The following is a 10,682-nucleotide window of genomic DNA, read 5'->3' as shown; positions in this document are numbered from 1 at the left end:
TGGCTTATTATGCTAATACATACAAAAATATGCACAGTATTTACTAAAATATGTCGGACAATTTTCTAAAACATGTGGCATAAAATTGGGCAGTCTCCCCTTAATTATTCTAGTGGCATGATAGTTCAGCCAAATATGTGCAACCATAACATATGCCACCTAGGGAAAGAGCATTCTGTCACTTCCAATCACTGTCATATGGGCAATGTACACAAGCAGCCTGGTTCAGACACATGCACTAATTCAGATTCAATGGGCATGAAAATCTGGTCTGGCCTTTTTTTTTTTTTTTTTTTTTTAACACTATAAGAAGTTATCTAGGCAATATAATATACAGTAAACAAATATATACTGTATGCATATATACACATACACATATACACTGTACATATTGTACAGTATAACTGATCACAAAAAAGTGCATGTTCAGGTTTTTATTTTAAATAAGCAGCCTGTCAAGTTATGCTACAAAACACAACCACCGTGGGATCCTGCCAGGAATCTCACATGCTGTGCTGCCAACAGGGTTACTGTGTGTACGAGGAGAACTGGAATGCAAGCGGCAAGCCTTTCCAAAGATGTCTACACAGTGACACCCACATATGTGGGCAAGGCTGTGCTATTTGATAAACTGGCCATTTGAGAAATACCTTGGTTAAAAGTTATTTTCTGCCACAATTCCATCTTTGGCTTTTATTAGTTCAATATACTATACTGAGCAAAAGTACCTGGCTATCTCTTTGGACAGCATTATCTCTGTTACTAACCTGCACCTAGTGCCACAATGGAAAAGAAACACGGAGGGCTTATAGACCAAGCAAAAATGGAGTAGCCATGAATGTGTCCTGGGCAATTCTTCATTCTCTGTAAGGAGAAGCGTTCAGAAATAATCTCTGAAATTCCACTTTCCAGTCAGATAACGTTGTCTAATCTTCCAAGAAGGCAATTCATGGTTTTGCTCACACAACAGGATATTATTATAGGATAAGCAAGACAGCTCACAGAGAAAGTAGTTATTTCTAGCACACCTTCTAAAAACATCTAAACATCAATACCCTATGAGAATTCTAGCTGTGCTTCCCAAAAGTGTCTAAGCATTTCCACAAAATAGGCATAGGAATTGGGAATGAAAGGATAAGCCTTATATCACACTGGTTGAGGCCAAAGTAATCTTCAAGGAATAACGTTCATTTATGTGCCAACATTGTTATGCTTACTGACCCATTGCATTTTGGTACTGCGATAAATATTTTATAAAGCTGCCACTTTATTGATGGATACTGTAATGCTCAGAGAACATTACTGAGAATGGCTGCATTGTTTACGGTATTGGGATGCACATCATATGTAGAAGGTTACAGTTTTCTAAATACTAAATGGTGTTTCTGCTCGGACAGTATATATAGGTCTTGTCATTTTACTGTTCTTGACGGGAGGTCTCACCATAAAGATTGTGCTAAAGCATGTTGTGTCTCTTTAAAAGTACATTGCCTCTATCTGGCTGTGCAGTGTCCTGTTCTGATCTTGTTGAGAAGCTGAAATATTGTGAGATGTCAGGCTGTTTGTTTACCTTGTATTTGTTATACCTTGTATTTGATCTGGATTTGGCAGCACAGTAGAGTGTTTTATACTTTACAGTAACAATTTGATGTTGCTGTGTGTGTAAAATGCTTTATGAAAGATTGTAATGAAATAATGTAACAGCACAATTTTTACCATGGCACAGCAGGGACACGTTCTAGAAACACTCTATTTTCGGGACAGTCAAAAATATTAAGGACACAGTTTTACTGATCATAAAACTGAAACTTATAGACTAGCATATTTATAACCATTATGATGTATAAATATTTAACTATATATAGATTATATATATATATATATATATATATATATATATATATATCTATATATATATCTATATATATAAATCTTAATACAATCATATGGCATGTATAATAAATGTAACAAAATAGGTTTGCTTTCTCTATACTGTACCGCTAATTGAGCTAATAAACTGTGTTCATTGTGTCAATTAAGACAGCTTTCAGGAGCATCAAACTTCCACACACAGGATGTTGTTACTAGGACCCCAGTCAGAAGATGCTGACAACTAGAAAACTGGAGCCGGTCAATCCCTGAGCAGACCAGACAAACCCCCAATGACACCACATGTGCTGGACTCTGCGACAGAACCCAGGTATAAACACTAAACCCAAAGCAACACCGTTTTATTTCAAAGCAAAACAGTGTGCTGGACTATAGAGGTGCTGTAAAAAAATCTAATGCTGCACCAAAAAAAGGTAAACTGACTATTTGAATGCTTAAAAAATATATTTATTAGTGTACATACACAGTATAACAAACATAATAATATCTCAGCAAACTTTAAACACAACAATGTCTCACCAAAATATTTACCTGTTATTTGCACAAGCCTGTTTAAACCTTTCCTGTACTATACCTGCATGCGGGACTCAGGCGTTTTCTGCTGGCGTTCAGGTTTTCTGTTGTCGCTTTTAAGTAGGTATCTTTTCTTTTCAGAATGTCTGAAACAGTCTGCCTTGCGATTCAGAATTTTTCACTGAGCTCTTTTGGTGTTGGTTTTGGTTATGTACCATTAATGTCGCGGATCACTTCTTTTTGCATGTTGTAAGGAATTGTGATATAAGGACTTTTAGGTACACTGTGTAACATTTGAAAAGAACCTATAGGGGAAATACTGCTAGAACTAAAAAAGAAAAATTCTCAGGATAACAGAAAGCTGTGGGTTACTGACAGCTCGGTAACCTGCAGGTTAGATTACTGCAATTCATTGTTTGTTGGCTGGCCTGGCTTCTGCTGCCCAGACTTCAAGCTCATTTCAAACCCAAAGGCTAGAATGTTTACCTACACCAGGGTGTCTCAACTTCAGAGCTCTGCACTGGCTCCAGATCAAGGTCTTTCTTGATTATTATATCCTGTTTTTTACCTGTAAAGTTAACACAGCCCAGGAGCTGTTGACGTCTGCAATCCCTCTGCCCAATGTTTCCTTCACAGGCTATAGCCATTATTTATTCAGATGGTGCATTTCAGTATTAGCCACAGTGAAATAAAAACATTACCTGCAAACTTGGTTTTTACACTCACCATTGGTGGCAATTAGCTAGCAATCAATGTCCTGTGTAAACGAGCTGAGCAGCAACCTTGGATGGCAAATAACCCTAGGATTAAAATGGTTGAATTTACATGACATTTTTGGTAATATTGCCATTATTAGAAAACTATTCTTTACCATCAGCCGATCAGCTTCTAGCCCTCTGCTACATCACAGCATCAACTGTGAATCAAATTTAAAATCAATCCGTGATTTTCTAATAGCGCCAGTTAACCTTGACTTTCGTTGGCTCGGGACGCATATCTACAGTCGTGGTCAACTAACACATTGTAGAGCCTTCATTACTAAGGCTTAAATATTGCTATTAAAGTTGGCTACCATAGAACAGAAAAAACTGGCAATTAATTGCAAGCCATTAAGAAGATTTTACATCCAGGTTGGTGCACTCAACCCTCACTAGGTGTGTGTTGTGTGTTGGTTTGCACACACACACTACGGTGTGTGTGTGTGTTGTGTGTGTGTTGTGTGTGTGTGTGTGGTGTGTATGTGTGTGTGTGTGTGTGTGTGTGTGTGTGTGTGTGTATGTGTGTGTGTGTGTGTGTGTATGTATGAGGGGTGTGTTGACTTGTGTGTGGGTGTGTATTTGTTGCTTCCTTGAGTGTTCCATGGCTCCAGGGTTCTAATACAAGACTGTGCTTCTGGGTTCTGCAAAATGTCTCTGTCCCAGAAGTCCATAGCAACCTCGAAGAAAGGAGTGAACTGGAGATAAAATCACGTCTGGCATGAGTAAGCAACAACCAGCTGTTCCCCTGAGATATAGCAATTTTTTAGTAAACAAAAAAAAGGGATTCTCTTCTTTGCATTTTTGTGGGCTTCATTGTACAAAACATATAAATCACATTGAAAACATGGATTATCTTCATTACATGAAAATGTAATCAAAATTAATGATGACTTTAAATTAGTACAGTTATAGGATTGCATCGATTCTACAATAACTACGTCCTGAAATGACTGCTCAGAAATCTTAATTGCGTTTATTATTTAAAGCAGCTTTTCTTCATAGTTAGTGGTTTACAGACCACCAGCAAACATCTTAACTTCTTAACAAGTAGCTATCCCTACTGTTTCTGTGTTTCCGGCCCGCCTTTGCATTCAATAATTACAATTCATCATCTGGTTAAACAATCAGCAGATGTCGACACGTACCCTCTTCACACACTCGATATAACGTAACGGAGTGCCTAAAACAGAAGTGAATGCTGATCTAACAACAGCAGTCCCTCTAGGATACAGAAGATGTGTAGGACAATTTTATAGACAATATTTGATTAGAATCATGCTTAAGAATAACTAGACAAAAGGTGTACCTTTACATTATAATAATGCAGCCAAAAGTCTTAGATCTCAAAATATGAAACTGAAAAACGAATTTATTTTTTGTTATATCTATAAATGCATTTTAAAAATAAAGTTGTGCCACAAAACTAAATCAATGGTGCTCGTGGTTTTTTTGGCAGCAATTGTTTCAATTGCAATTGCATTCCCAGTTGGTCACTGGTTTTTGTTTAACAAGGGAAAATGTATGTAATTATTATATGAATAAAAACAAAAAAATTTATTCATTAGACATATAACGACAAGTATCTAGATATATATAAGATTACTATATATACGATAGGTAATATATATATTATATATATCTATATATATAATATATAGATTATATAGTATATATGATATATTGTAATATAATATAGTCATTGTATCTATATATACGTGATATATATATATATCTATATATATCTATATCTATATATATAATATATACTATTTCTATATATATAGATATATTAATCTATTATCATATATATATATGACCATTGTGTGTGTGTTATAGTTATATATATTATATATCTATTTATATATTATATATATATATATATATAATTATTCTTTGTGACCTTCTATTTAACTGTGGATTTGCTCGTTAATTAGAAGAGGGGGGAAATATTTGTATTTGTCAAAGAGCAAATAATCAGTTGGTAGCACCTGTTTACAGAGGGAATATATTTACACGTGACAAGCATAGTAAACATTAGCCACAGGCAAGATGAAAACACTTCCCAGTAACCAGCTACTGATATAATTACTCTGTTACTACATGCATGCTACATCATGCAGTGGACATGTTAGGCACAAGCCTTTAAAGCCAGTCAGTTAGAATTAGCGGTATGTAATAATCTGCACGAAAAGCAGTTTCAACTATGAAATATGTTCCAAACCCAGTGAAAGAATTCCTTTATTGAGACTGTCTACATTTCTGTAATCCTTGTGAGAAAAAAGATTATTTCATAAAAATTATTTAATTGCAGATGCTTCTATTTTGTTTTGTGATCTCACCCAGGTTTATAATAATTATATATTCTTTAAAAAAAATAAAATAAAAAAAAGAGCAATTTTTGTTACATCAAAAACTGTTTTCAAAATGATTATTTCTAACTTTCTTAGTGCAAAAGGTATCATTCTATAGTAATTGTTTTACCAAACTGTGATGACCTGTAAGTTGATCATTTATTGTTAGACAGACACTGCATTCAGAAAATCTACATTACTTTTAGAATACAGAATACGTTTCCCAAACTTTTCTATACAAACATGTAATCTGTGGTACTATTATTTGCTTGCTATGTTGGTTTGAAAAATGGAGCGGCTAAGATAATGACACAGTAAAAAAAAACTAAACTTAAAAATAAATAGATGCATCTTGAAAAGAACGTAGTGTAGGGGAATTGTTGACGAGGCACCAACCTTGGTTAAAAGCCACAAGAAAATTGCAAGCTTATAGTGTTCTCGGTTCTATGAATTTATAAAATGCAGGGCCTTTCTTTTGATGGGAATTGAACTCAAAATGCGAACCTTGACAGTTTGTAGAAACACAGGCTGTATGGGTGACCCTCACCATGATTTTCAGTACTTATCATGATTAGTACATTTTACTGACACTAATTATTCCAAAATGACACCAACATATTTCACAATACTGTATTTATAAAGCCAGGGTCAGAAGCACACACTATGTGGTAACAGAAAGTCTAGTAAGCTGTCAGGCCCTATTCATAAAACTAGGAAGGGTTTTGCCTAACAAACTATCAATATTGTGTTTCCATTCTTTCGCCAGTCATTGTGTGTAATTATTAAAGAAAAAATAGCTTAAATTCAAAGTAGATTTATTTAGCATTTTATGTTTTCAGTAAGTCAATTTACTTTTTGAAGTAGACATAAATAGGTAATAGCATAGACTTCAGCCTCAAGTTCATTTGCATATTTAGATTCTTTGACATGCGTTGCATACAGGGTGACCAGATAGCAACAGTGAAATCCAGGACAATTTCAGTTGGTGCAAGGGGGATAGAAACCTTGTTTAAATGAAGTACTGCAGAATGCGTCATTGAGTTTGGATATAGAAAGAAATAAGTTTATTCTAAAATGTATTAACAATGTCGACCCAAGGGACTTTTTCGACCTGAAAAAAGAAACAAGGACCAGGGGTCACAAATGAAGATTAGACAAAGGGGCATTCAGTGCAGAAAATAGGAGGCACTTTTTTACGTAGAGAATTGTGAGGGTCTGGAATCAACTCCCCAGTAATGTTGTTGAAGCTGACACCCTGGGATCCTTCAAGAAACTGCTTGATGAAATTCTGAGATCAACATAGTAAATCACAACCAAACGAGCAAGATGGGCCGAATGGCCTCCTCTCGTTTGTAAACTTTCTTAACTCTTATGTTCTTCTGTAGATAGGCTTTTTTTTGTATTCCTTCACCTTCCTGTGTGCATTGCACTTAGGCAAAACATTTTGCCTCTGAAATATAATAAAAAATAATTTTAAAAATACTCTGAAGCAGTTAACTTTCTTGTTTACTGTTCAAATGACAATTATGTTTTAATCAGCCTATCAGTGCATCTGTACTGGTTTTTCTGTGACCTGTACTGTACAGTAAGGGGTGGGACAAAGTTAGTGTTGCATTGTTTTGATTTATGTTGTTAAAATCTAGTTTTCAGCATTAGACAACAAAGCAAAACATGCAAAGGTAAGCTTCACTGAGGATGTGTCAAGACGCTTTCCCAAAGAAACTGTACATGGGCAAATGGGTACCTGTTTCAACGCTGGCCATTTAGCTTCAGAATCACACATGATTAAACAAAAGGCTACTACAGATGCTGCTGAACAGAACGTAAAATAAACAGCTTTCAGAAAAACTGGAAATTCAGCGCAGACAAAAAGTATTCCTGTGTTGGTTGTAGCCAAGTTAAATCAGCACTAAAGGTACAATCAAGCACAGCTACCTCGGGTCAAACAACCTGCTGTTTACTTTTTAAACGCAGTTAGAATTTTAGACCCCAATAGACACGTTTCCTTTGTTTTGACTCTATTAATAATATAAATTCCTGGATGGGACAAATAACTTGACAACGAACGTGCTGCATATATAGACTTTATTAAAGAATGCCAGATACTTTTGGGTATGGCTGTGAAATCCTAATTATAATCCTAATCCTAACTGCAAGATTTGGCCATGTGCATAACATCCTTTTTGCTCATGCCCTAACCCTAACCATGACACTTCACCGCGATGCAGCCACATATACGAAATTTCCTAACGAGAAAATTAAAAATTCACATTTTACGCCTGGGTTTTAAATGTTTACTCTAAAAATCAGGACAAATGGCATCCCGACAGTACCTCAATCGGGACGCGGGACAAAGCCCCTAATATCGGGACGTCTGGTCAACCTTGTTCATCTCCAAAAAAAAAATTAAATAACTGCATCCTTGTTGTTTCCACTGAAAAAAAAGTAAGTATCTTTAATTGATAGTTTTTAAATCTAAGAATAGGTATCCTCTTCTACCTCGAAAACATCAACAGCCTAGACACAATGTGGCCAAAATCCATTCAGATTTAAAAAAAAATAATAATTAAATAAAAAACACACAAAAACACTTGTTTTAGTGCCATTAGTCTAATTGTTCTCTGAAATATTCTTTATAATTTGCTCTAGAGTGCTATGTAATATTCATAACTTTTAATTAAACTCTGTTTAGGGTACAAAATAATATGCAATAGCAGAATGTCCTCAGTTTTACAATACAAAATGTTCCTTAGAGTTATGTTAAACATCTCAAAAATATAATAATACTGCAGGTTAGTTAATCTAGAACGATGCCTGGCTGTTGTTCAGTATAGTTGCCCTTGGAATACAGTTGCAGACAAACGTATTGGCACCCTGTTCTTATTATACCATAAGTAGTAAATTATGGACAATCATTTATTAAACTTTAACCACTTTTTAATAAAGCAAAATTCAGTTTCTAGTAATTTAATAATATTTAAAAAAGAAACAAATATATTTAAAGTATTCGTTCTTGATAAAAGTATCGGCACCCTGCTTTAGTATTTTGGGTGTCCTCCTTTTGCTTTTATTACAGCTATCAGTGTTTATGATTATTCTTAATCAGTATGTTACATCTTGTTAGTGAAATCTGAGCCCATTCTGTCTTGCATACTTCCTTCAGCTCAGACAGATTGGATACAAAATGCTTGGCTACAGGTTTTTTCAGATCAGTCCAAAGCATTTCTATTGGATTGAGATCTTGTGATTGTGAAGGCCATTCCAGAACTCTTATCTTCATTTTGTCAATTCAGAGAATGGGTTTGAAGAATGCTTCAGATTTCTGTTCATATTTCTTGGCAAATTTTAGTGGTTTGTTTTATGAATTTTCTTTAACAGTGGTTTGCAGTGAGGTCTATGTGCATACACATTTTCTGTGTTCAGTTGCCTTTGTATGGTGTTTTTTGTGCAGTATTATGCATGTACTTCTTGATTATTGCTCTGATTGTAGATTTTGCTATTCCATATTTATTTGATACTGTACTGTAGCCATTTCCTTTGTTGTAGTTTGCTATTGGTGCTTTTTCTCTCGCTTTATGTATTTTTTCACATACCTCTATATGTCGTGCATATGCTAAATCCTCTCCTGATACTCCGTAGTCAATCACAAACTCCTCAATCATGCTATCCCGATTAATAAAATAATGATTATGGTAGGAGGAGAAAGGTCTGCAAATGTCTGTGATATTCTTTTGAGCGCTGGGTGCGGAAGCAGCTACCTCCTTTGTTTATGTCTGCTTATCTCTGTATGGTGCAGCTGCTAGGGCTATGGCTATTGCTCATACGCCCCCCCCCCCCCCCCCCTTTTTTCGGTTTCATACAGCTCCTAAGGGAAAATTGTAATGTCGGACCTGTCCGACATAGGACCCTAAATGGATTAGCACCCAGTTATTTACAAGAGCTGTTGATCCCACACATACCTAAGCAGAATCTTAGATCTCAGGATGCAGGGCTCTTGGTTATTCCAAGAGTAAATACTAATAATATGGGAGGAAGGGCCTTTTCTTACAAAGCTCGATGTATACCTTGCGAGATGGAAACCAACAGTTCTTCCAAGAGTATAGTTCTGCCAGTCCACATGCGTAGCAAACTTCTAATCAATTCTCGATCCACGTTTTCCAACACCGATTATCTGTAACACAACTAATGTGGCAACAAGACCTGGGGAAGGCTGCGTCTCGGTCCCACCTCTGACTGCTGATTGCCCAGCAGCTGCGTTTGTATTTCTGTGAAAAACAGAAAAATACACACAGAGAAACAAATTCTCACACCACACAGTAACTCAGTTACCGTTAATTTAGTATAATTTTCGAAAGAAAAAACACATTTTTTTTTTTTTAAACTTCAACCAAAGATAGCAGCCTGAGAGAGAACACAAGTAGCTGACTTAAGATAATTCGATCCCGGGGAAGGGAGACGGAGCCGCCAGCTGCGCACGGGGCACAAGGCCGCTGAGGGACTAACAAGCAAATACTATAAGCATGTAACAATATATCACATAAATCATGTAATTACACAAGGGAATAAGCAGATATAAGTAACTTGATAGTTATCTGTTTTTTTTTTGTTTCGTATACCTGTTTGTAATATATCTCGTCTCAGGTCGGATGAAAGGAACTATGATAATGAGATCTGTGTGTACAGTCTATATATACCCTCAGGGGGCCTGCACGACTGCTTCAGTCTTTGTTATATCTATTCAGGTTACAGATTATTCCCAAAAAGAAATGGAAAGATGAACAGAATAAATACACAGGCATTTGTAATTGAAGCAAAAGGTCTCATATTGGGACCCCACAGGGGCAGGAAGTTGAAATCAAAGGTAAAAAGGTCTGGAGTGGCTACGGAGAGACCAGGTCTCAAGAGTCAACTGGCACAGGATGCTCACAAGTGTGATATTGCAAAATATATTTTGATTAGCCTGTATGGAGGGAAATAAATATACGCTGGCAGGCAGTTTTTATTTTTCTATTATTATTTACACTACAAAAGCTTTATAAACTAAAAATTGCGTGACAGTTCAAGGAGGAATTATGATGATGTATTATATTATTATAGGGGGGGGGGGGGGTTGGTTTGATTTTATTTTTATTATTTATTTTATTTTTTTTTTTTTATATTATTATTTTTT

Source organism: Polyodon spathula, unplaced genomic scaffold, assembly GCF_017654505.1.
Source record: "Polyodon spathula isolate WHYD16114869_AA unplaced genomic scaffold, ASM1765450v1 scaffolds_1390, whole genome shotgun sequence".
In the NCBI taxonomy this organism is placed as follows: Eukaryota; Metazoa; Chordata; class Actinopteri; order Acipenseriformes; family Polyodontidae; genus Polyodon; species Polyodon spathula.
Note: the sequence above shows the minus strand (reverse complement) of the source record.